Source organism: Panulirus ornatus, chromosome 53 (genome assembly GCF_036320965.1).
Source record: "Panulirus ornatus isolate Po-2019 chromosome 53, ASM3632096v1, whole genome shotgun sequence".
Taxonomy (NCBI): domain Eukaryota; kingdom Metazoa; phylum Arthropoda; class Malacostraca; order Decapoda; family Palinuridae; genus Panulirus; species Panulirus ornatus.
Window position 1 is genome coordinate 4,974,321 of NC_092276.1, and position 27,632 is coordinate 5,001,952.

Genomic DNA, 27,632 nt, shown 5'->3' on the forward strand with positions numbered 1-27,632 from the left:
CTGTCTCTCTTTCCCTATGTATAATAATGATAGGAATAATGATAATGATAGATAATAGTAGTTTTTACTGAATTACTGCACAATGGCTGAAAACATACGGAAGTGATTTGTACGACAATAAACGGAGAGCTGTTCAAAGGGATTTCTTAATTGTTTAGTCTTGATATCAATGATATAAAGGTGGAGGTTAATGTATGTTGTAAAGATTATTGATGATGTTGATAGTGGTTGTAGATAGGTTGTTCTTGTGGTTTCGGTTGTGGTGCAAAACTGCAATTCGAGGCTGAGGGATCTCTGATAGCAGAATGTGACGGCGGTCGTGGTTGGTGCAGTCACTTCTTCCCAGCTCCTCTTGATAGCTGTAAGAGGAGCTAAGGTTGATTTTGCATGCTCCTTTTCTGTACCTTTTCTTACAGCCCCTGTAGTGTGGTGGATAACGAAGAAAGTTGTTTAGATGCTCTTGAGCCCAGGTAGAGAGAGTTCAAGTGTCTTAAGTTGACGGAAAAGATGAAGACGATAGCTGGAAGATTTGATGATGGTATTGACGTGTTCCTCCCAGCTAGTGTATCGTCTAACTCTGAAGTGACACCGAGAAACATGTTAATGTGAACAACATTGAGGTGTTGTTGGTCCAAGTCTGGAGACTGTTATGGATGTTCTGGTGGGGAGTATGGTCTGGAGAGCTTTCGCTACCACTGATACCAACAGCAGAGTCGTCATCGTACTTCCCTCGAGCCAAGTTATCCATCATGGTATCATTTATAAGGAGGATGAAGCGCAAGGTTCCCATCTTTGTGCTCCGTGGGACGCCACAGGTGAGGGAATGCGCGGTGGAGATGCCGCTCACCGAGGAGGTCCGCAAGCCATGGATGAAGACTTCGATGTCCAGCGATGATGACTTGGATGATGAATGTTCCAAGGTTGACTGCGCTGAAAGCTCTGGTGAGGTCGATGTACGGAAGAGCCACAGAGGTCTTCCGTTTCGCTCGTGGTAAGGCGTTGGGTGGCATAGAAGATCTTCACACTGCATTGTTTAAGCCCAATCAAGCACAAACCTTTCACAGAGTAAGCTGGGGATCGGGATGATGACATTGTGATCAACCTCACTGAGTGATTGTGGCTTGGTTCATATCGCTAATGGAGAAAAAAAAATATAAAGTCTTCTAGTGAGCAGGATATTGTGATTGCTAGAAACATTAATGATGAAGCAGAGGCGCTTGGCTCGATCAGGGAGTAAGCGTCTTGTACAGTTCCATAGGTATGTCAGGGGTGTTGAGGGGCTGTTTATCTTGAACCGTGTGGCTACTAACACATCTTGCATGGGGTCAGGTGGGTGTTGGGGCTGGAGTGTAGGCTGGGAGGCAAGGTACTGGGGAGATCTGGCACATACAAGTGAAGTGACTGTTGATAAATTGAACTACTTCATCACTGAGGAGATTAACGTAGTGGTCTGCTTCTTCAAAGTGTGTGTGTGTGTGTGTGTGTGTGTGTGTGTGTGTGTGTGTGTGTGTGTGTGTATTAACACTACCTGATACATGTGGAAGGGGGAACAGGACGCTTATATTTTCATCATACAAGCTTTTGAATTTCCCCAGTGATACTGCCATTTATACTTCCTCTTGGCTTAGCTTGTTCCACGTGCCCATGACTCTGTCGCTGAAGAAATGCTTCCTCACGTTCTCTTTGACCATTTTTCTTGCCTAACTTCCAATTATCCCCTCTTGTACTGCGCTCCCTTCTGACATCAAAGAACTGTTCTGTGTTGATGTTCTCCTGACCTCCCTGGAATTTATATGTGATTATCATGTCTCATGTGTATGTGTGTGTACTTATATTTGTGTACATTCATATATGCTTATGTGTTTGTGTCTGTGTTTATGTGTGTATGTTTGTGCAGGTGTTCTATGGTACCTCCCAGTTGATAAGTAAAGAGTTCCCACACACCTATTACGGTTGACGCTGTCTTTAAGCATCGTCCCATATTGCTTCGTCCATTAAGTTTTGCTTTGATCTTAAATATATGGTTTGTTACTTCAGCAGTGCAGGAGGGATTTCTAGTGTGTGTATTACCATAGCAAGAACGATCTTACACGTCATTCTGTTCACCTACCTTCTTATACAATGGAGTGTAATAGATAGATGATTAAATAGATTTTTATTCATTTTCGTTCATTATAAAAGATTAACATAGGCTGAAACATAAAAAAGTAAGAAGATATAATGCACTGAATTTCTTAAAGCACAAGTTAGATAATGTCATTACATGAAAACCGAAGATAAAACTGCTTGATTAAACATGACGAAGAGAAGTATTGTATTATGCTTAGTGACTCGAGTATAAGTAAGGTACGTCAGTGGACATAAGACCCTCTATTGTAGACCAGCAGACAGACAAACTGACACACGTATATGATATGAACGCTTATAATTTGTTAATGAATAGCTGAACGTTTTAGATATTTAATATTGAATGACAGACAGACTATCTGACATTGGTGGAGATTTGTGTTTGTGAGCGCATCTTCAAGACGTTTGGATGTGTATATAGACACCACTGAAGAAGAGGCGGTTTTATATATGGTTGGGAGTCGCACGACAATGCCAGTCGGCTAGTGAGTGGAGCATAGTGGTGCTGGATGGGGCGCGAGTGCTGCCCTCTACCGACAGAGTCTGGCGTCTCACAAAACACCCATCAGGTTCACGCCAGTCTCGTGCTGCCTGTGCCCGACAGTGTCTTGTGTGACGTCGGTGTGAGTGGACGTATAACATCCCGCTCTCGCAGGCGGTAATACTTGAAAGTTCATATATGACTCCCATTATACTGATTGGTTTTACCAGTGGGATAAGGCAGGCTATGGAGAGGTGGCGATCGCAATAACGTGCATCTCGCGTGTGTGTATAGTGGAATTACTGCCCCCAAAAAGTTTATATTGTGTGCAACTGGGTCTTTGGGTATCCCTGCTAAAAACCCTCGGTATCTCTCTCTCCTGTGCATTTATCAGGAGAGGTCTGACTGACTGTCAACCTCTCGCCTCTCCTGTCTACTCCAGCTCTGGGTTGAATATTGATACGCGAACAAGGAGAAAAAAAATAAGTTGAAACGGGATTACAAGATTACTCTCTCCACAGACTTTACAGGTAAGGTTTTCAGATATTGTCAACTGAGACAGTGTGAATTCCTTCCATATTCAGCATATAGTATTGGGAAATTGGAATGACGACAGTATTCATTTATATTGTTGCGTGTGTTGACAGCACTGTAGGAGTGGGAAGAGTGGAGACCCTAGAAATAGGGTGTGTGTAATGGTTATCGTGTGGTACTGGGTGAAATGGGATTTGCCAGGCTATGGCGTCCTGTGCATTGGAGCGTGACAGCTTGCAGGATAAGTCGCCTGAAGCCTCATCCCTGTTACTGCCTGATACCCCAGGCTCTTATACCCTCCGGGGGAAGGAGGAACAGAACCAGGAGGTGTGGGGCGCGCACACACACACACACACACACACACACACACACACACACACACACACACACACAGGACAACACGTATGTAAAAGTCTATCTGCATACCGTATCAGGCGTCGTCGACGTTTGTGTGGTGTTACGCGTCTGTAACGTAACGTAACGTAACGTGGTGAATCTTCCACTGCGAGGTTGGATGTCTCTATCTGTCGTCCAAGCTGCACTGTAGTGTATGTGTGACACACCACGTTTCATACATCGGTTGCTGGTGTATTCCCTCCGCTCTGCACTGAGCAACAACAACACCAGCAAGTCAGAATTTTCTCTTGCTCCAGCTGCTGCTGCTACTGCCGATGTAATGTTGTCGCACACAATTTTGTTCTTCTGTTGATGTTATTTATAGAGATTTCCGTCTGTTGTAACTTGTGACATGCAGTGCAGGAGAGAGCCCCTTTGATAGAATGATATTGTAACGAATATTTTTGTTACATTTGTGAAAAAACTTTTGTAAGATTGATATCTAAACAAAGTTTAAGTATCGGCATAACGTAAGAACCTTTCTCGCGAAAATATCTCCGCAGAAAAATCGGACATAAAGTGAAATGCTAAAAACAGAAGAAATTGATGTTGATATTAGCATTAATATTCAACCTTATCATCATCATCATCATCATCGTGGTTATATAAACGGTGATATAAGTTTTGCTGCATACACATTCTGGCACGCGCCTTGCTACTGTTAAGCCGAAAGCTGGTGTTTTTAAGACCTCATATTAAAGTTAATCTGCTCAAAGGAATGGATATAGACAATAAAGGCTGTTGATAGTTGATATTTGATTCTCTGATAGTTTCTGTCACAATCTCTCATATGGATGTGAATATCCTTGTGATATTTGCTGTACTCGGCATGTAATCTTCTGTAAACCCTCCGACAGCTATTTTCTGTACAGATATCTCGTGCAGAACCGGTTAACCGACAGATCTGTATATGCTTATAGAGAGACCGAGTGTTAAAGTTGTGTATATCCGGCAGAACTTCATGTATTGGTGGGTGTATATAACTTCCACGATACACAGAGTTCGAAACCAGTTATCTCCAGCTAAGCAGAATATTCGAAAATGTTATATTGGTCCCCGACAACCAACACTTAAAAACAATATCCATATTTGACGCTGCATATGTGAAAACGTTCCTCCCTGCCACGCTTGTTATTGGTCAACGTTTATATTTGACCTGGAACCTAATATATATATATATATATATATATATATATATATATATATATATATATATATATATATATATATTCGAGAACTGTAAATAACTGTAAAGATTTACACATTTAACAAAAGAGAAAAGAAAAAAATCATTAAAGAATGATAATCCTCAGAATAGAAGTAAAGCCTAAGTTGTGGGAGGATGTGATGTGGGTAGAGCCCTCATGTGGTCAGCTTGTTGTGTTAAGATGGTTGTGCAGCAAATGTTCATATGACTGTAAAGCGTGGGTTAGCTCCGCTGTGCTGCACCACAGACCACAGAATATTTCAGATGGTGATTCATTGAGTTACCTTCTATAGGAATGCCTCTCGAACGACACTCGAGCTTCTTCAGCAATGCTTCCGTGATTGCTACCCTCACTAAGACTCGTGAAGATCGTGCTAAATATGATATTTTAATGGTCACATTACCCAGAAGACTGCTTCACTTATCAATAGATTTATACGTGGATTAAGAATTTGCATGTCCTGCGTCACATGTAAATGGCTCTGATTCAGCGTGTGGTCAACACCTGGACGGATCTTTTCGTGAGGGACTAGCTGGGTGTGCCGGGTGGTGAGCGTTCGCTGGGTGTGTTTGGTGTTGGCAGGAGTTCGCTGGACGGTGAGGCGCTCCCTGAGTGTGCTGGATGATGAGGCGCTAGATGGGTGAGTCGCTGGGTGTGCTTGAAGGTGAGGCGTTCGCTAGGTGGGTCTTTGGGCGTGCTTGGGAGTGAGGCGTATGCTGGGTGGGTCGCTGAAGTGTTTGTGTGTGCGCTGCCTCAGTGTTTACCCATAAGTATCAACGATACACGGACGGTCGACCTGCCATGTGGACTTAAACTGCAAGGTTGTGATACGTGCTTCAGGGAAAATAATCATGGCTAAAGATATTAGTGGTAGATGCATAGTTATGGCCCTGCATCTCTGTCTGTCTGTCTGTCTGTCTCTCTCTCTCTCTCTCTCTCTCTCTCTCTCTCTCTCTCTCTCTCTCTCTCTCTCTCTCTCTCTCTCTCTCTTTCTCTCTATCTATCTATCTATATATATATATATATATATATATATATATATATATATATATATATATATATATATATATATATACACAGATATAGAGGTGGATGTGTTGGAATCGGAAAGGTTCAAACACTGTATGTGTTGTGAGGAGGGTTGATCGAATAAGAAATGATAGGGTGAGAGAGGTGTGGTAATGATAAGAGCTGAAGAAAGTGTGAAGAAATGGTTTGGACATATGGAGAGGATGAGTGAGGAGAGTATAACGAAGAGGGTATTTATGGCAGAAGTGGAGGGAACAATGAAAAGGGAGAAACCAGGGAAAAGGTTTGAGGATGAAGTGAGAGATGCTTTGAAGGTTTACGGACACACAGGAGGGTGTGAGGATTTCAATTGATTGACCTAAATGGAGCGATATGGTATACAGGGGACAACGTGCCGTCAGCGGGCTAAACCAGGACATATGAAGCGGTTGGGGAACCACGGAAATGTGTATGGGGACTGATTTTGGAAAGGGGACTCTGGTTTTGGTGCATTATATGACAGCTGGAATGTGAATATAAGGGAGGGAGGCCATCTTTTCGACTGTTCCTGGCGACACCTCCCTGACGCGGGAAACGGCGAACATGCATGGGGATATATATATATATATAAGGTAGTGGTCGCCCTGTGGCCACAAGGAAGGGTGTCCTCCGGGAGAACCAACCTAACGCAGGATTCAGCGTTTCAAATCAATAATTACAGTAAACCGGATCTTCCCCGCGACTGTAGGAGTCAGAGCTGGGCTTTGGGAAATTGTTTTTCCCCCTGGGCGGCAGCTGAGGCAGGGAGTGTCGTCCCAAGCGCTGTTGTCGTGGTGGTAGGTAGTGAGGCAAAGACAGGGAGAGAGGGGATGGGGGGAACTTGACTGACGCAGCAAGAACCCCCCCCCCCCCCCTCCCACCCTCCCTTGCTCCTCCTTGTTCGAAGTCACAGTCCCTCCAACTGCAAGGGAACAGAAAATCTCTCTCTCTCTCTCTCTCTCTCTCTCTCTCTCTCTCTCTCTCTCTCTCTCTCTCTCTCTCTCTGAATTTTCCCAGTCCTTGTCCTTCATGTCAGGGATGGATGGGCGGGTTCCTGACGGTAATGAATTTTGCGGCGTTGGACAACTTGACCAAACCCGAGGAATGTCCTTTGAGTGGCAGGGTCTGTGTGTGGTACGAGAGGGAGGGACGGATGCTGAAGGGCTGTGGCCGAGCGCCTTGTTTGTCGCTGCCTCGACGATTTTGTGGAAGGAGAAGAAGAAGCAAGGAGTCCTCCTCCTCCTCCTCCTCCTTCAGGTGGGCCACAGGAGCCGGAGGGCGTGGTGAAAAGTATTAGCCGAGTGGATGGAGCCTCGAGTCTTATTGATCCTAACATGAGAATGAATAAGACTTGCTAACTACCAGAGATAATGAATAGGAAGGTTTCGAGAGGATGGCTACTCTTTTATAGAAGATAAAGACGGCAATAAGCTGCGTTTAATAAACTATAATAAACCATCTTCTTTACTATCGAAGCCAGAATGAACTACATGTAGCGGCAGACGTCTATAATGCTCATGCTGGTCTTCCCAACAGGAAATCTCTATGGATCTTACCATGTTCCCTAAGCATACCATCTGCGCCAACAATGGGACTTAATTAACTTAGCCCAGAGCACGGGGGAGGCACCTCGTCCATGTGGCTGGTGGGCCTCTACATTACCACTGGGTTTATACATTCCACCGACCGGCCGTTGCTTCTCCAGCTCCTCCTCCTCCTGCCGCTGCAGCTCCACACACTAACCTTCTCCAGTTATCCCGGCGTCCAGGGCAATATCCCGGAGCCATCTGTTGACCACATACACCTATCCTAACCCAGGGAGGCTTGAGTGTAACCGCCGTGCACACGCGGCCTTTGTATTCCCACTGCAGACGCTCCGTGGGTTTCCACGTAAAAGCTGTCCGTGTGAAAATATGCCTCCGTCACTCACTGCTTTGCTGTGTGCGGTAGATGGCGGTGGGGTTGCTACTCTCAGGCCAAACTGTGTGATTCAACGCAGCTGAGGATGTCACGACGATACGGTTGAGACAGAACGGATTTTGTTTTGTTTGATCTCACGTATTACAACGTTTTGTCCCAGTCGAGAACTTTAAAGACTCCGGTGAATATCTAAAAGCAATTAGTTGACCTTCCAGGATGTGGAGGTCACTAGGCCTAAGGGCCGCAGCCTCGAACAGCCTGAGTGATCAGAGGAGCAAAACTTTAGTTGTTTTTTTCCCCACGTCAAGTTATTGAGATAGAAGGATCTCGAAAACAAGGTGAAAAAAAAAAATATATATATATATATATATATATATATATATATATATATATATATATATATATATATATATATATATATATATATATACATATACATATATATATATATATATATATGCGTTTCCATAATTTTTTTGAAAATGATGGAGTGTAGTGTATGAGAGAGATTAGTGGCCCTCCAATACTTGCCTCACCCCTGGCAGTATACTCTGTTGTTATCTTATGTGAACAGCTTGGCCCGTACGTCAGGCAGGGTAAATATTGCCTCCAAGCGATTAGTAGCAGCTCACTGTGTTAATGGTCTTTTGTTGACGCCAGTTATTGTGCTGCATCACTTTCACCACCCAATGATTTTGAAGGGTCCTCTTATATATATATATATATATATATATATATATATATATATATATATATATATATATATATATATATATATATATGTACTAATAGGAAGCGCTATGGATATGAGAATATACCAGTATGTATATATTACATAGCGTTATAATCTTTCATAATGCCACGCGACCATAATCACATAAACGAGTAAAACCGGAACATAAACGTGTGCAACATGACATTATGGTGGATAATCTTGCCTCCAGCAGTTGCTTGTCGACTGTGACAAGATTCTAAGAGGCACTTAAAATTCTGACGTAACATTCGTTGACTTTGTAAAATCTTGTGACAGATGTGACGGAGGAGTCATCATAGCGGGAAAGCGAGTGGAAGAGACAAACCTTGAACCTCCAACTTCCTGAGCAACTAGTTCTAAAGTGTAACTGTATATATGATGAGCAGCGACCCTCATGTAAAGAGTTCCATTTCCTCCATGTAATGCTGCTGCTCCTGCCATGAATACGCAGACGACATCAAAATCGTTTACGGAGTTCCCGATCTTCGAGAACACCGACAGCGTTACTTAACAAGAAGCTAGGTAGGTTTTCTAGTCGGTGTTTCGAGAAATACCTTGATGCTTGACGGAGAGGAATTGTTGTTCCATTGCTGCTAGGGGAACGGAGAGAGTAAAAGACGTAACGAAGCAAAAGCCGGGTTCATAGCTCTACCACAATACGAGAAAGAAATGGAAAACAAATTTGTTAGGATTACGCGCCGTGATCCATCGTTCAGTGTGCCCGGATATCGTCTGTGATGGCGTCAGCGAGGAGGATGACACATTAAATCTGTAATTATCGTACGTAAAGTCATGGAGGATATTCTGTATTGTCTATACACAAAATTCTCTCGTGGTTGGCCACACAGTCATGGAAGACTCAAATATCAACAGTGTAAGTAAGATAAACTATTATTAAACTATTTCGTAAACATGATGTACGCAACTGTCCCCGAAGATTACAGTTCACTGTAGTACTTGCAGATATTAGAACTGTGGACCGTCCAGTGAAGTGGTGATCTCCAGACACACACTGGACAGATACCTACAAGGTGCAACTAACCCTCATATCATAGTGTACGTTACGTAATCCTACAGGCCGTGGCCTCGAACAGCCTGGTTGACCAGATAACCAGTGAAGCGACTCGCTCTCAGACCTAACCGTGGAGAGGAGTAACGAGCCTCCAGAACCAACGGAAATCATGAGTAAGATTATGTTCTTAAATTAGAAAAAGTACAAACGCGTCAGTCAAACGTAAGCAGACGTATGTCTCACCAAGCGCCGTCAGGATATTGTTAATTGGAAACGCACTCTCTCCCTGTACATGAATATCTTTGTTTACAAATGTTACTTTTAAGTTCGGTGGAACTGTCGAGCGGAAGTCGTCCAGAGAACATTCACGGTTCACAGGAATGGCGCAAAACATTTGAACTCCCGAGAGTCAAAGGCCACTCAAACTTATCTCAGTGTAACGCCACCGCTGAAGATGTAGGCCATGTGTGGGAAACACTGGACGTCTCGCTTTCTAACGCAAACATGTTTGCAGAAATCAACTATTCCTGGAGGGAAGGACACGGTGTTGATTATTTTTAAGGATTTAGTAGCATAAAAGTTGTTGTTATGAGTAGGTTCATAGAGAAGAATTTCATGAATTCGTAAGTTTAGAAAAAAAAATCCAACAGATAAGAGCTCATACCAAGTCGTGTGGTTTGTATATAGTTTTTCTTGTGTTGAACATTTAGGTGACCCACCGAGGGCTTTTATCGATGCCAGGCCTTAAATTGGAAATACGCAGGATTATGATGATTAGAGAAGTAAAGAAAGAAGAGGATCGATAATATAAGCTATGGTGGGAAGTGGAAAACATCGCTTTTTATAAAGGGTTAGATAACGTAGGTGTTAAGAGGAGAGTTAGAGAGAAGGTAAAGTAATGTAAAGCTCAGTGGTGTACGGTGTCTGTTTATTTATTATAACCTTGTATCTGTCACTCTGTTCATATTTCCGTTCATTATTCGATTTATTTGTCAATGAAACTTTAGTGACAGCTGGATGGATTTCATATATTCATTTTTAAGAGTGGCGTATATCTTATACAAAAGGTTTATAGTCCCTGTATTTTTTATTTATCGGATTGCCATTCAGTCACGTTGTAGAGGATAAAGTTATTGTAGTGAATAAAGTCAGTTTACCGGTCGCTCTCCTTTGATCCTTTATCCAATTGTATTTCTTCATGATCTCTTTTACTGGATTTCTCTCGTTTATTACCCGTGGAATGCTTTTATGTTTTTCGCCTTACCCGTTTTTCGTTTATACATTTATACCATTAGTTTCGCCTACTGTATTTTACCTTTAGTCTTAATATAATGATTATAGTAGGATAGAAGCATAACCATGTTTTTATGCATAATACAAGAACACCCATGAAAAAAGAAAGGTATACGTATATTAGTCATATATGGAGAAAGAGATTGTAAGGTTGTAGGATTATCCCGAACACCTAAGATGAAGAGCGCTCCCTCTCTCACCATGACAAACATGTACGGTAGATGCTCGTGTTAGTGTAGCTCTCAAAGTGGCTTCATTTATTCTGGTTTCTCGTTGTGGATCTGAGATCTGGAGTTATGATGTGAATCACGAGATTACACACACACACACACACACACACACACACACACACACACACACACACACACACACACACACTGGCACAACAGTATTTTGCAGACTTCACATGGTGGCTGGGAGGTGTTGGGGTTGACACAGGTGGCAGAGCTGCAGGGAGCAATCGAATAAGAAGCTATTTTAGACCCAGGTTATGCAGTTTGTGCCATTGTGACCAAAGTGATGATGGAATTATTGGCCGTAAAACCCGTGCCAAGGGATAAAGGGCCTAATGGGTCGTTACATTTACAACTCTTTAACGAGCTGGTTCCCAGATGTGACAATAAATCAAGTGTTTGTTGCAGCTGACCCCCACCCCCTCCCCCTTCCTCCCCTCCCCGTCCTCCTCCCCGTAGCAAGTTGTGTGTGACCTGACCTCTTATTCCATCCCCAAACACTGTGTCCATCACCGCTGACCAGACACACACACACACACACACACACACACACACACACACACACACACACACACACACCACAGCTTACCCAGTAGCGACCATCCCGCATCAGCTAGAAAGATTAGAAACGATATTAAGACTTACAGGAGGAAGGTGGTAGGGCAAGATAACGTCATAGGAATATTCATGTGAGTAATGTTTTGTGGTGTGTGACAGCGAGGCGTCTTAATATCCCTTCGTAAAGCCGAGGACACGACTGACCTCAGCCACGCCCGGAAAACTTAATCATCAGTCGTCATCGCTGTGGTAAGGTTGCGGGACGGCAATGTACCAGACGAAATATTATAATAAAGTACCTAATGATTACATTAGGAAAAGAATGTATTCAAAGCATGTGTATTGCGGAGTGAGATAGATGGTGGCTCATTACATTTAACTGTCATGTTCATTATCGACTCCACCGATACATCTGTGGATGAGGTGGTTGTGTCTTAGACCTCACAGATAAGGTGTTGGTGATCACAGCTCTCCAGGCAAGGTAGGGGCACGCTAGCGTCTTGCTTACCTCCTTGACTACGTCGGCGTCGGTCCTGAAACACGACGGTGCCAGCTTTCTGTACGTCAGTCTCTCCCGTGAGCACGACGGTACGACCTCTAAAATATGATTTAAGAAGAAAATCAGGCCATCATACCTGAGGATCATACTCTCGCTCTCAAGGATTATACTTTCTCGCTCAGGAGTCGTATTGTCGCGTTCAAGGATATCACCGTCGTCCTCAAGGTTCGTACCGTCGTACCCAGAGGTCGTGCTCTTGGGGGTTAATCCGCTACGCCAAAGAAAAATCCTGAGCGCTTGGTCGGGATTCCTCCCGCTGTCCTTCGGTTTTCGAGAAATTACTTCAAAAACAATTTATTTCGTGAGTTTACGGACGATTACCCAAGCGGTATATGTGTTACGACGTCGTGAAGTTACGTTCCTTTATATCACCTCTACATATACATTATAACGTGGGACGACGTTACTGTAGTTTCAGGGATTTCTACAAGTATATATACACCGCGGGTCAGTTTGTATGGATGTTTGGCTTCGTTTGTGCTGCTCCCACGGATTCCTGGAGTATCACACACACACACACACACACACACACACACACACACACACACACATGATACAGCGCTGGTGGCAGATTCATGTGAGAAACTGCAGAAGCTGGTGACTGAGTTTGGTAAAGTGTGTAAAAGAAGAAAGTTCAGAGTAAATATGAATAAGAGCAAGGTTATTAGGTACAGTAGGGTTGAGGGTCAAGTCAATTGGGAGGTAAGTTTGAATGGAGAAAAACTGGAGGAAGTAAAGTGTTTTAGATATCTGGGAGTGGATCTGGCAGCGCATGAAACCGTGGAAGCGGAAGTGGATCATTGGATGGGGGAGGGGGCGAAAATCCTGGGAGCCTTGAAGAATGTGTGGAAGTCGAGAACATTATCTCGGAAAGCAAAAATAGGTATGTTTGAAGGAATAGTGGTTCCAACAATGTTGTATGGTTGCGAGGCGTGGGCTGTGGACAGAGTTGTGCGCAGGAAGGTGTATGTGCTGGAAATGAGATGTTTGAGGACAATGTGTGGTGTGAGGTGGTTTGATCGAGTAAGTACTGTAAGGGTAAGAGAGATGTGTGGAAATAAAAAGAGCGTGGTTGAGAGAGCAGAAGAGGGTGTTTTGAAATGGTTTGGGCACATGGAGAGAATGAGTGAGGAAAGATTGACCAAGAGGATATATGTGTCGGAGGTGGAGGGAACGAGGAGGAGTGGGAGACCAAATTGGAGGTGGAAAGATGTAGTGAAAAAGATTTTGTGTGATCGGGGCCTGAACATGCAGGAGGGTGAAAGGAGGGCAAGGAATAGAGTGAATTGGATCGATGTGGTATACCGGGGTTGACGTGCTGTCAGTGGATTGAATCAGGGCATGTGAAGCGTCTGGGGTAAACCATGGAAAGTTGTGTGGGGCCTGGATGTGGAAAGGGAGCTGTGGTTTCGGGCATTATTGCATGACAGCTAGAGACTGAGTGTGAACGAATGGGGCCTTTGTTGTCTTTTCCTAGTGCTACCTCGCACACATGGGGGGGCAGGGGGATGGTATTCCATGTGTGGCGAGGTGGCGATGTGAGTGAATGGGGGCAGACAGTGTGAATTGTGTGCATGGGTATATATGTATGTGTCTGTGTGTGTATATATATGTGTACAATGAGATGTATAGGTATGTATATTTGCGTGTGTGGACGTGTATGTATATACATTGTGTATGGGGGTGGGTTGGGCCATTTCTTTCGTATGTCTCCTTGCGCTACCTCGCAAACGCGGGAGACAGCGACAAAGCAAGATAAATAAATAAATAAATATATATATATATATATATATATATATATATATATATATATATATATATATATGAACTCATAGATTCATAAGTAATTCAAAAGATACTTAGAATATCAGAAGGAAATGTAGCAGAGAAACCAAACGGTCAGGAACAATCCGGTGGATCAACAGCAATTACCATATAGGATCCAGTTTATAAAGTCCTGGTATGAGAAAGTGAAAAAAAAAGTTTCTACGTGGAATTCGAGTCTTTAATTAAGGAAGTGCACTGCATCATTGACGCTATGCATAACTAGAGCTCTTAGATAAATACCCGAGGATCAAATACTTATGGATCAAATATTCATGAATAACAAAAACTGTTGAATCAAATGCCCCAAGGACCTAGAACCCATGGATGAAGTTGTGTCTTCATGAAACCTCCCAACGTAAGCGCTAAATTCATTATTCAACTCACTGCCAAACTCTATTCAAACTTCTATTTGGTCTGGGTCGGGTAAGCTGCTAAATCTATTTAATTTCTTTGAGCATAGCATGAAATGTTAATATTACAGTTATGAATATGGAGATTAGCTCTTTCTTTTTTCAGCCAAGATTCTTCTTCTGGTGATTAATATTTTGTTTTGTCTCTCACAGAGGAACTTCACATTTTGCTCTTAGTTTTTGGAAACTTCCTTATGTTTCCTTTATATACGTCTTTTAGAACGTAAAACTAACGGTCATAATTACAATAAACGAATCTTTTTGTAGGTAGTTACCTTGTGCTCAAAAAGCATTTATTTTGTTTATTTATTTATTTATTTATTTATTTATTTTTTGTGCGTGGTTTAGCTGGTCAAAGTAGGGAAGCAAGAGGCAGTAGAGCTCAGAGGAAACGCATTTATACTTGTGTGTGGGACCGAGTTCTCTGTAGGAGATCTGATGTATGGAATAACTGTGAAGTGTTTTTGTTATTATTATCATTAAAACTAGTTTTAGTTGTAGAAGGTTGATGAAGGACATCAGCTATTTTTTTTTTTTTTTAATGATATATAGGTCTAATATTAAACCATCATACTCAAAGATCGTACTGTCGTGCTCAAGGTTTTTTACCGTCTTGGTCGAAGGCTGTACCGTCCTGCATCAGGGTTGTACAATGTTGAGCAATGGGCTAATTATTGTATCCTCCCTTTACTTCCTTTACTTTAGCGTGTGTACATCTTCTCCCTTCCCTTACATCTGGCACTATCCTTGCAGCACATTTCTCTATCTTCTTCTTCAGTTCTATCTGTCTCTTGTGTGGAGACCAAGCCTTTAGTGTACACATGACCGCTGTCGAACATATGTTTTTAAGATTTTTTTTCTTTTTTTCTAAATCTTTTTGTCTCCTGAACTCTGAACTGGATATGACGCAGACTAAGATGTGGGTTGCCTACTGAACCAGTTATGTGATTCTTAGAGCATTGGTCAGAGTTTGGGTCTAGGTAAGATCCTTGTTGCTTGTATTCGTACCACATGTGATATTCAAAGTTTACACTGATTCATCTTTTTCCCATCTTCTTTAAATTGTACTTGCTTGTCTGGATTAATTTCCACTCGTAATTTATCTGATCTTTTGGGGTAACATATTTAGATCTCCTCACAAGTTGTCCTGTTTTAGATACTCCTTCCCTCTTTGTCTGGTATCACCAAACAGATATTCTGTTATGACCCACGTCATTCTGACAAATTATATATCTAAATCACAAATAACAGTGGTACCAGGACTGATCTCTAGGATACCCCATTACTGGCACAGGTCGACAGGTGTATACCTGTAGGTGGATGTGTGTTTTACGTAAAATGTGATGAATTGCTTCACCCCGGTGAATTTTTCATCAAATGTCTTTCCTTCACATTAAATCGCTTCTTACATCTCCTTTTGAAGAAGCATGTGAAACAACAACAAAGAGGATTAACACGTAACATATTGCATTTTCCTTTTGTTGACATTTAAATGATGCGTTTTCAGTCATTTAAATAATTGTGAGGGATGTCATACCAGAGACAGATCATTATCTCTTTACACTGTGTTGTTACATTAATAAGAATAAAAACGCTCTATTGCGATTCGCTGTATCGGATTCATTTCTAATCACGAATATTTTACATATGAATCGAAGCGGACCTGTAAAAGTCCTGCCCAACAGCTATATGACTGAGATCGCTTTTAAGCCTGTATGTAAATGTTACTACATACAGGAGCCTTTTATCTTCATGTTCAAAAAAATATGTTTGCTATATTTTTTCATTCTTGTTTTGAAACCATTAGTCACAACTAGAAATGCCGTCATTAGAGCAGGTTTTTGTTGTTATTAATTTTGATGATGGTAGTTTGTTAAAGAGCAAATCAAATCTTTTTATTTTCAAATACAAATTATCTGCTTCCGCATTGTCGTCTGATCACCTAATCGACGTATTGCTGGTCCTTTCATATATATATATATATATATATATATATATATATATATATATATATATATATAGAGAGAGAGAGAGAGAGAGAGAGAGAGAGAGAGAGTCAATGGTTAGGCACATTATGCATGAAGGCTAGAGATTGGATGTGTGTAAATGAAGCAATTGTTCGCTTGCCCTAACACTACCTCGCTAAAGTAGATAGGGGTATTGAGCCGAATACATACATACAGTATATATATATATATATATATATATATATATATATATATATATATAACATTACATAAACCTCGACCAATTACTATAGGCTCAATCCGGCCCAGGACTCTGCCTGACGAGAGCCTATAACAAGTGTGTAGTGCGTAGAGCCTGGAGGGAGGTATGGTGGGAGGGGACGAGAGAGAGAGTGAGTGAGAGTTGCCACGACGGGTCCTTATACCCCCCAGCAGACAGGTCTTCCCTTCTGTGCTATCCGGGTCTACTCGCTAGGCTTGTAGGTCACTACACATGTAAACCACTGGAGAAAGAGAGCTCCATCACTGTGATTGTAGATTGGTAAACACATGGACTGAACGTAGGGTTTGAGAGTAGGTTTTGATGGACTGATTTCTTCGTCTCGAGAACTCGCAACGGTCCGCATGTCATCTGCAGAAGGTGGTAAGCCACAAAGACTGATATGACTCATATTCTTTAGAAACATGTACGTCATGACGGGGAGGTCCAAGGCGCCGCCCCATTCACACAGGATATATCCCTTTCTTGCTCCTACCTCCCGCTCCACCCCACACTCAGTCCCCGCCCACCGTAGAGTGTGTGGGCGGGCGCTTGGGAGCTGGACAGACCGGTTGTCGTACACACACACACACACACACACACACACACACACGCTAGGCTGGAAGCGATGGGCCATCCTCCCAACAATATGGACGCAGTACTTCCCCCTGCTTCAGCACCTCCTTCACCAACCATAAACACATCCACCCCTCCACAAACCTCACCTCAGGATCCTGGCTCTCCACCTTACTCCAGGAACCTCAAACTGTACATCCACCCAATATTGACCTCTTCCTTTCCTCTATCCCAGTCCATCATCCTTGCTCCTCATTATCCTTTTTAGCCAGTCCCTCTACCCCCATAGCCCTGTACAATCCTCACCGCCACTCCCTACCATTCCCTCACCACTTTATGGGCGGGTAGGTAGGGAGGTACTCGACTCACAACTCCATGGCTTCAGCTGACCCTGTTGTTAAAACCTCTTTAATGAGCTCACTATCCGCGTCGATATCATAGAATCTGGTATAATTGCCCGATGCATTCTTTAGAAAGCAATACGCCTCATAGAAATGGAATGTTCTGGGCGCCCCGTACTTCATCAGAAACAAATATATAGTTACGAGAGAGAGAGAGAGAGAGAGAGAGAGAGAGAGAGAGAGAGAGAGAGAGAGAGAGAGAGAGAGAGAGGGGAGGGAGAGAGAGAGAGAGAAAAGGATTGGAGGTTGTCTGTGGAGCCATGAACAAGACTACCTATAATTAAGAAGGTAATTATAACCTGGAGTCTGCGTTTAGTTGAAGTTAAGAAGCAGTTCATTGCAGGCTGATTGTCCCTAACAGAGAACTGGTGCTCGCTGTGATCAACTTCTGAAGAACGGACGAAGGAGTACACACAGGAAAGGAGGAAAAGAGATATGCGATTTCCACCTGAACGATCTTTATCTCTGTGAGGTTATAAGACAGGATCAAAATACAACCCGCCAGGGTTGGCCTTACATTATTGCATCGATGCAAGTTAATTTCAAGACCTCCAAGTAAAATCACGATTCCATATCGCTTCGTTCAGGTCGCCCAGGCTATCGAGGCATTGGACGTCTCATTGTGCCACAACCGATTTTGTGTAGAAAAATAAACAATTCTGACGTATCATGTTCTTGGACCACATAGGTCAAAGGAAGTGATTTTCGGAGCGCGCGCGCGCGCACACACACACACACACACACACACACACACACACAAGGATAACAATGTCATGCTCAAGGGACGCACCGCCCTTCTTCGAGGGTAGCAGCTGTATCCTCAGAGTCATACCATCATGAGGGTAAGACAGAGCCACACATATCCCTTACAACGGTCGGTATAACACCAGTTTACCTAGGATATGAAGATGTTACCGGGTATAACGAAAAGATATACACGAGTCGCACATCTCCAGAGGACTGGCTACATATCAAAGAATAGAATGTTTGATATTCTGAGGCAAGTCAGTCCCCTGAAGCGACGGTGGGAGGAGAAATTGGATGTGTGGCGTTCTGAGGAGCATGTCTTACCGAAGACGCAGTCGTGCTAAGATGAGACTGTACAATATATATATATATATATATATATATATATATATATATATATATATATATATATATATATATATATATACGCACACACACACTGAGATTTCTAAGTTCATTACTTTTTTACCCGTTAAGTGAGATGTACTGCCTGTTTAGTGCTCATTAATTCCACTTATGTTTACATCCCGTCACGTCAACATAGCCATCCATCTCAGTCTCAACTCTTCATTTCGGTGACTTCGGAGGTCATCTGCCCCCACAGCTCGGGCTGAGTTAGGTCGTTGTTCGACCAAAACTGGTCGAGTCTACCATCCTCCCAGGTCCACGTCACCACTGGTTGTTTGGTGGAGTAGAACACTTCGTAAATACTTATGCTGTCGCTGTTCGCTTTCCTCTTTCACCAGCTCTTCCTCGAGAAATTAGATTTCTTTATCTTCCCCTCTTGCAGCCACTCACTTACCCCCTCAGATTAGCCTTTGGCATCAATTTCCTTGGTGGAGAGATATTTCCTGAAACTGTTGTATGCTGTATCCCACACTTCACAACCATTTCAGATGTTGTATTCTAGCAAATCGTATTAGGAAGAACGTTGTATTTGTATTTCTATGTAAGTGAGTAAAGGGAAGGAATTTTTTTTTTCGATCACTGAATGCTAGAGACGAGTAGACTGTGTTGAGTCTCTGTGGTATGCAGTGATGACATAGGAATGCTGTTATGAACCCCTTTAAGAGAAGTAGTTCTGGTGTGAGAGTAGATAGGGAGATGAGTAAGGTGACTGGTTTAAAACAGATGTAGGGGTGCGTCAGTGTGTGTGTGTGTGTGTGTGTGTGTGTGTGTGTGTGTGTGATGTCACCATGGATGTTGAGTGTTTTTATGGGTGTGTGTAGGGAATCGTAAAGGTCAGGTTTCACTATAACTGAAGCGTAAGGGAATAACTTCTGGTGAATAAAGAGCAGCTTGTGCCCAGATGTAGGACGAAATAATTAGTGTACTAGATTACGTAGCGATATCCCAAAGTCTACAACACAAAAACACATACACAAATACTCATTCATATATATATATATATATATATATATATATATATATATATATATATATATATATATATATATATATATATATATAATGATGATGATTGGACATACAGATAGATAGGTGAACCAAAAAACGGAAAGCGATGTCATGTATATATATATCCCACTCGATAAGGTCATAAGTTGAGTCCAGTCGGATATTCGTAATGTTGTAATCCCTGTGTAATGGCGGTAGGTGTGAGTGAAGAAGCAGCTTATCTATAATCCAACCCGTCCGTCCGTCCGTCGCCTGGCGGACTCGCGTTGTGCGTCTCTTGGCGAAATCTTATCCTGGTGGCGAGAGTCACGTTTTGCCATGAAGGAGATACCTCTTCCTCATGCGCTGTGTCCCCATTTCTTCGCAAATCAAGGGTGGAGAAGCAGCAGTGTCATTCTAGGGAGTCACGTCGAAGCCTGCATCAGAACCAAGGATAGAGATAGACAGACAGATAGACAGACACACGAACAGAGGATGAGCGACGGAAGATTGAACTTTAAGAGAACCAATGTTTTAGAAGTGGGGGGAACAAGGGGTAAGGGGAGACTGAGAGAGAGTTGAAAGGATATAGTGACGAAGGCATTAGGGTATCGAGTCGTCAACATTTATGGGAGCGAGAGGCGTGCTTTGGATGAGATGAACTAGATTGTTGTGGTACAGTGGGCGTCTTGCTGTCGATCAGCTGAACCAGGGTATGTGAAATGGTCAAGGTAAACTATGGTATACTTGTTGAGTCTTGGTTGTGAAGGTTGGCGCTGGTACCGGCATATTTAACATGATAGCTAGAGTATAGACGTGTGCAAATGAGGCCATTGCTCTATTGTTCCTAACGCTACCTTGATAAGGCAGGAAAGGCAATTGCACACACACACACACACACACACACACACACACACACACACACACATTTATATATATATATATATATATATATATATATATATATATATATATATATATATATATATATATATATATATATATATATATATATATATATATCAGGCGGCTTTAGAGGGAGAGGGAGGAGGAGGTAAAAGGAGATACATAAAGCAATAGGAATGATAAAGCAGCCACCATATAGCAAAGAAGTTGTAGATAATAGTAGCGGAGGAGAATGTAGCTACAGTATACAGTAGAGGTAAACACTGTATCAGTAGCGGAGGAGAATGTAGCTACAGTAGAGGTAAATACTGTAGCAGTAGAAGCATTATCCGTGGCCGTAGGAGCTGTAATAGTAGTGGCAGCAGTACAAGAAGAAGTAAAGTGTGTGTGTGTGTGTGTGTGAAGTAGTCAAGAGTTGAGGAAACAAGAGGAGGTGTGGGGTCGTCGACTCTTGATGAAGACTGATGGTGGACTCAAAGTTGCATGATGTTTTTGCCCCAGCTCCTGGGAGGTCCCGGTGGCACAGTGGACGTCCACAGCTTTTAAGTGAATGGCAATGTTCTCATGCTCCTCCTCCTCCTCCTCCTCCTCCTCCTCCTCCTCCTCCTCCTGGGACTGAAGCTGATCATTGCTCTTTTGTTTCTCCTCCTTCTCCAGGGGCTGTGGCAGTAGTAGTGTTCTCATGCTCCTCCACCTTCAGGAGTTAAAGCAGTAGCAGCATTTACATGCCTTTCCTCCTTCAGGACTTGATAGCAATAGCACAATTCTCCTGCTCCTCCTTGAGAGGTTCAGGAAGGAACAGTACAGTTCACACCTTCTCAAGTGTCACTGATGGAAGGTTTGACTTATTCGTACACAGATGCCCCGAAATGTGCTCGTCAAACACCCATATCCTCTCTTGTGTTCTTGAGTATAGGAATTTGCAAGACAAATGTGCCTAAATTCTGTATTTTCTTTACGACGGACATTCACCAGGCAAGTACCCAAACTTTGTTCTGTTCGTGAGAAAAATGTTCTTTATGGGAAAAGATGTTTATGTATTGCAAGGCTTTGCTAACCTTATATATGTCAATGACTGTCTCTGTTATGTTAGTACCTTTTAAGGATATTGTATGGCATCAGTTCACATTATTCTCAGCTCTCAGTTAACGTTGGTTTAAGGTAACTCTCATGCAACTTTGTAAATATGTACATGATGCAACACACAGTGAACGTTCAGTTCCCCTCCTATGATCAACACAGAACTCGCAAGTGCTTTACGAGTGTTTGTTGTGTTAAGGAACACTTGAGCGAGTCTAGGTCCACTTATCTCGTTTCCAGATCTTTCAGTCCTCCTTAAAATAGTGACCCACTTACTGCTTAGTTGTTGGCCATACTTTGCCATTCTTTGGTGCTGGAGGCTTATCTGCACCACAACTCATTACTGTTCTGATCAACCAGGTTGTTTGATGTCACAGGTCATCGGCTTGCATGTTTGCCACACTGTGGTTGAAGATCTCTACATTGCGGTCCATAATGTTTCAGATCCCTCCAGGCACTGAACTGGACAGTGCTGGATCTCAGATCTTTTCACTGCTCTCCTCTCATTGTACATCAGGCATCTTTTATTTCACTGGCGATAGTTTACAAACTCCTGCATGTCTGTGGTGTATATAGGGAACTGTTTTCGTTTGCAGTTTGGGAACCATGCCTTCCAAGATGTCCAGAGTACAAATTATGATAAATTATGTGTACCTTCATTGTTTATTTTTCTGGTTTTCAAATACTCCTGCCCAACTAGGATGGGTGTGTGTGTGTGTGTGTGTGTGTGTGTGTGTGTGTGTGTGTGTGTGTGTGTGTGTTTGGGGGGGGGGGAGAATTATCATATCAGATAACATAAAGGGTAATCCTCTCCCATAATGATTCCTCCTAATACTGCTGATCTTTCCATTTCTCACGGGACTGAGCCTCGGATGTATATATACGTCTCAGGCGCGGTCGGATTCGTTTAACTGAACGCGTGACGGGATGAAGGAAAATTGCAGGACTGTTACTCATGATGAGCTTTCAAGTTTAAGGCTGCATTTCCTCCGACGCCATCACCGGAAAGAAACAAACTCAAGGATCATAATATAAACTTTGGAATCACCTAATTTTCCTTTCTTGGTGTGATTGCACACGACGAATGAAGGGCTGAGTTTACTTGCTGTCTGTACGAGCCTTGTGAAGGATCCGTCTTAAGGGGTTTTCATTTTGATGTTAATTCCTGCTGTTAGATAAATGATAGCTGAAGGTGGAGTGTTATATTTGTAAAATTTGATTAGGGTTAATCTATTCAGGTATTGCTTGTAATTCTGTTCTTTTATTTATGTGGAAGTCACGGACAACAGAGCCAGCCTACGCCAGGCCTACTTACTCATCACAATGAAAACTCGCAATAGATGGAATGTTGTTATTTTCTTTTGATGTTCCACAACACTTTACAGTGAATGATGAGGAATTTCAGATTTCGAGAATGTATCCAGTTTCGTCACCAAGTGAGTCAGTCAACTGCGTGAAGAGATTGTAAGTTAAAACAATGAATCAACTTTGTACCATCGATTGTTATAATTTTCTGACCACTGAGGTCTGAAAAAGACCCTATGTGACCTCAGCAATCCCTTGGCGCTACCGCTCACAAGATGATCATGGCTACCACAATAAACTAGCAGCGGGTGGCGGTATACACTAAAAACTTCGGCAGATACCAGGCAACATTAATTGAGTAAATCCTGCTATCTTGTTGTGGGCATAACTGACCATTGCTTTGTCTCGTGTAGGAGGCGTAGCCGAGCAACACCTCGTCTCCTGTGCAAGGTGTGGCCGAGGATGGTAAGGTCACTGGAAGGTCGTGGTGTAGAAGTATTCAGGCCTGGGATCGGATTCACTGCACTTGGGGAGAACGCAGTTCGAGACCTGCATATAGACTCGTGTGTGTGTGTGTGTGTGTGTGTGTGTGTGTGTGTGTGTGTGTGTGTTTTCTGTCTGTATCTTTATGTATATCTCTTCATGTTTAGTGGGGAGGGTGTGGATGTTTACTGGTGTGTGCTTGTGTGTATATGACTCTCTCTCTCTCTCTCTCTCTCTCTCTCTCTCTCTCTCTCTCTCTCTCTCTCTCTCTCTCTCTCTCTCTCTCTCTCTCTCCAGCATTCGTATGCAGATTTCAATTAAACATCTGCAAATGAATTGGTGCTTCATCCAATATTTGCACAGAATGTAAAATCGCTTGTACCATGGTGTTCCCTAACCCGAGTTCCGTTCAATTTCTGTCAATATAGACCCGTATAAAAGGCAAGTAAAACACGTTTATCTTTTTATTTGTAGCCCATTTTCTGTTCACTCTGAGCCTCGTTCTTTGCTGAATATTGCGTCGTGATTTCTTTTTTGGGGGAGGAATCTTGTCCAGAATCATATTAAACTGGTAGTGATGAAATGTGTAATTACGCAGAAAATGTATTCTGGAGATGATGAGTATTGGTATTCCAAGCGGCAAAAGTACTCACAGAGATGATTACCCTGGAAATTAGGGGCAAGTTGTTGAAGGAGACGACCTTGAGGTAGTCAAGGATGCCTCGCTAAAATCTCCCATCGACCTGATGGAAGAGTAATGTATCCTGCGAAAAATAGCTGGTGTAGAGAGGCGCTGCTCCCTGGATAATAAACATGGGATGCTGGCTGATGCCAACCCGTCTCCAAGGAGTGCATCCTGATGCTTCTCAAAGCCTCGAGTCTATACTGAGAAAGATTACCTTGTTGTACGAAACAGAGGATCTTTTGCTTTCGTAGGATAGTGACACCATATATATATATATATATATATATATATATATATATATATATATATATATATATATATATATATATATATATATCAGAAAAGTGACATCTTTTGTAAAGACGGAAATGTCAAGTTAAAGGAAAATGAAACGTTGCCTCGACGGGTATTAAACTTGGACGATGGGGCTAAAGTCCTGACGGTCCATACCGTCGGAGAGAGAGAGCAGCCTGTCGGGCGTGGCGTGGCGTGGCGTGGCCCTTGGTAGTAGTGTGTGTAGACGTAGGGGGGAACAAAGGGAAGGAGTGGAAGACGCGGGTAGTTTGATGCTATGGTGGTGTTTTGCTCCCTCCTTCCTCGTCTCTTGTCTTTGATTAACTACAACTTTTGTGTCGGCCAAGTTCTTTTGAAGTTGCTGCCGGATTACTCCGCCAGTCCAGATAGCGACTATTTGTTTCTACAGGAATGTTTGTGTCTTGTTATGTGCCATTAGTGCCGTGGATATATATATATATATATATATATATATATATATATATATATATATATATATATATATATATATATATATATATATATATATAGTTTGTGTGACAGAGAGACAGAGATAGAGAAACAGACATGAGGAAAGGGTCAGGAAAAGAGGTAAAGAGAGATGGGTAGGGAAAAACGAGAGAGAGAGAGAGAGAGAGAGAGAGAGAGAGAGAGAGAGAGAGAGAGAGAGAGAGAGAGAGAGAGAGAGAGAGAGAGAGAGAGAGGACAAGGGGAGGGAGATCTGTGTACCTCACCATCGGCCCTTGATGGCCGCTTGGATGGCTAGTCATCGCCCCTTCCAGCTGAGTTTTATGGAGAAGCCTGGCGGTGGGGTGGCGAAATAGGGGCGTCCAGGTGGAGGACTGCACACTAGACTCAGACTTGCAGGACAAACTAAGGGGAAAATAAATATACCGGTCGAACTGTTGAACGTGAGAGCACGTCCGTGGGCAACGCCTGAGAGGAAACCTGGTGTTTGTGAAAGGGTTCTCTTCTGTAGGACAACACAATACGAAGGACAGATAACAGACCACCTGACGGCCTCTGACGACGTTATCTGCTGCAGGATAGTACGTGGGAAAGACAGATAATAGAAGACCTATCCTATCTAATATTCCGTATCGTTCATCCCAGAATATCGGCTCAGAATTTTTTATACAGAAGCCCACAGTATTTTCAGAAGTCATAGAGGGTAAATAAACGTCGAGATCAGGTATAGTGATCATAATTACGCTTTTATGGACACCTTTTTTAAAGTGATGATAACGGATATATTTTGTGGTCCTCAGTATATGTAAGGGAGATTTAGGCCTCTGATATGCCCCCTATATTGACATTTCATTGGTTATGTGTATTTTTCTCTGTTTCTAACAAGGAAAATATAAAGACATCGTAAGAGGAGAAGGAAATATAAAAAAAAAAACATTTTGTACGAGAGTAAAATACCTTTTGCTTGGATATGGAGATCACAGCTCAGACGTTTTATTATTATCCTCGCGGTTAGACGCAGGAGAATTCTGATCGGTCTGAGAGAGAGAGAGAGAGAGAGAGAGAGAGAGAGAGAGAGAGAGAGAGAGAGAGAGAGAGAGAGAGAGACTGTACTGCATCGTGCATTTCCATGTAGCAACGACGCATTCCAGTTGAGATCTTCATTTCCAGTTGTCTAGTCGTTACCAAGGTGGGTGTTAACAGTGACTCTGGCGGTGTCACTGTTGATGATGATGGTCACATTTGCACGTAAGACGAGGCACCAGCGTTACCCACACACGTACCACGTGTATGGTCTCATGCCCCACACCCTCAGCACAACGCATGGAAGACTTGCACGTGAAGCAGTTCACCTTCATGTGTCATGTGTGGTGTCGTATATTCCGGGAGAAACAACAGCGTAAAGCAGCTACTGAAAGCTATGGGTGCTGAGGGGATTTACAGCTACTGAAAGCTATGGGTACGTAAGATATTTACGCCGTATGAAAGCTATAACCACGGAGGGGAATTTACAGCTAGTGAAGGCTATAACCGCGGAAGGGGATTTACAGCTACTGAAAGCTATAACCGCGTAGGGGGATTTGCAGCTAGTGAAAGCTATGGCCAGGGAGGGGGAGATACCGCGAGTGAAAGTTATGGCCAGGGAGGGAATTTACAGCAACTGAAACCTATGGCCACAGAGGGCATTTACGCCTACTGAAAGATATGGCTGCGAAGGTGAGTTATCGTTGTTATACTTTATGTAGTGACCAACTGTTTACCATTTTTTTTTAACATTATTCTCTCTCTCTCTCTCTCTCTCTCTCTCTCTCTCTCTCTCTCTCTCTCTCTCTCTCTCTCTCTCTCTCTCTCTCTCTCTAGGTTCAGCCATTATTATGGGTGTATCGTTGCCCCTCGGCTATAATGAGAGACGGTAAGGAGGCCTATGCCACCGTTGCTAACCCTCACCACCGCTAGGATTGTCTGTCTGCCAAGGAGACGTATTGATGATGTGATATGGAACCTGGTGATCCGCGTTTACGTATAGTTACGTGGAGGAAATGTAGATGAGGTGGATGAAGGGCTTAAACTCCTCTTTAGGGAAAAGTCTCCTAAAAGGAATTATGTAAAACGCAGAATTTTGTTTACATTCTGAAAGTTTTTAGTTTATCTAGTTAAAGCCGTAGATCAGGGCAGGCCAAGCCTTGCTAAATTTTCTTGACTTCTTGAACACGACGGCACGACCCATGTTCATGACGACGCGACCTTTGACCTGGCTTTCAAGGGTTGCCATACAAGTGGTCATACTGTCGTGCACAAGGGTCGTTATCTCGAGCACAAGGCTCATACCGTCGCACACAAGGGTCGTACCGTCGTCCTAAAGGGTTAAGAGATATTAAATATAAGCCAGAGTCTACAACTTCAAGCGTCAGAGTCTATAAACTATCACTTGTCCTGGGAGGGAGAGTGTGAGGGTTGGGGAGAGTTGTCCTGGGAGTGTGTGAGAGTTTAGGAGAGTGTGAAGGTTGAGGAGAGTCACCCCGGGGCAGGCCGGCCTGCCAATCGATATGGGAAAGCTACGGAAATCAATATTGAAATGAACTGCTATTTCCTCGCTGGGGGTTATCGCTTGTGACGTCATAAGGGGGTGTTAGGGAGGGAGGGAGGGAGGGAGAGTTGGGCTGGAGATGGTGTTAGCGGGGTGGGGGGAAATAGGGTAGGGAGGAGT

General features: G+C 42.9%; 1 protein-coding gene across 2 annotated transcripts in view; it reads left to right on the forward strand.

Moving 5' to 3' along the window:
• The first annotated feature begins 2,731 nt into the window (after positions 1-2,731).
• The window catches only part of LOC139765193 (plexin-B-like), a 487,569-nt gene continuing 462,668 nt past the window's right edge, over positions 2,732-27,632 (forward strand). For both annotated transcript variants that reach the window (XM_071692480.1, XM_071692481.1), the window contains exon 1: positions 2,732-3,138. The gene's annotated coding sequence lies outside the window, so the exon portion shown is untranslated. The remainder of the gene's footprint in view (positions 3,139-27,632) is intronic.